An 872-nucleotide genomic window follows, 5' to 3' on the forward strand; every position below is an offset into this window, starting at 1 on the left:
GCCGTCTCGGGGAGAGCAAGTACGGAAGATTTTAAATGCCACACCGCTGAATCCCAGCACACTGAGAGGGAGGGATGCTCTGATCAGTCTGCACCACACCTACCTCGCCGGGGTCAGCTAGATTCCGTACTGGACTGCAAAGCCCACTGCCCGGATTTCACCGCAGCCCTCAAGAGTTGAGGTAGGTGTGGGACAGCAGTGGAACACGACCCATTAAGTGACGTTGGGGCCCTGGATTAGGTCAAAGATGGCAGACACCTCCCCCGTGACGGACGGCCCACCCCTGATCCCAGCACTGCTGCTACCGGGAAGGTGGTCTTACCAGGCTGGTCCAGGAAGCCACAAGCCAGTGACCCCAGGAAGCTTAGGAGAAGTATCCCTGGCTTCCCTATACAATACCCAAAGCCCCACTGTACTTTGGCTATGGAAACACAATCTTAAAAAGAAAGCAACTGGACTCCCGCAGTATATGTTTTTATCATTCCATGACGCTGTCCGGGGCCAGGGTCCAGCAGACCTCCCAGGAGTCGGCCTCCGCCCGCCCGCTCCCTCCCCGCGGCCCGAGCCCCGACTCGGGGGAGGTGACCTCCGGGTCGGAGGTCTTCCGGGCGGGGGTCAGGGCCCCAGCGTGCTGGCTCTGCGAGGCCCGCGGGACCAAGCCAGAAAGCAAGGCCTCCCGTCCACTCGCTGAGCGCTCCTCCACCCCTTTAGGGTCAAGGTCGCGTAGCACCCCTCCCAACCGCGCAAGCGTACTGAGCCTCAGCGGCCCCCCCGCGGCCCGCCCCCTTCCCGCCCCCTTCCCGCCGTGCAGGCGCACTGACCCGCGCGCCGGGAGGCGGGACCGCGAGCGGCGCGGGGCGGGCCCCTGTTCC

This window comes from Delphinapterus leucas, chromosome 4, assembly GCF_059928025.1.
Source record: "Delphinapterus leucas isolate spDelLeu-1000000601 "Yukka" chromosome 4, BTC_Dleu_Yukka2, whole genome shotgun sequence".
Classification (NCBI taxonomy): domain Eukaryota; kingdom Metazoa; phylum Chordata; class Mammalia; order Artiodactyla; family Monodontidae; genus Delphinapterus; species Delphinapterus leucas.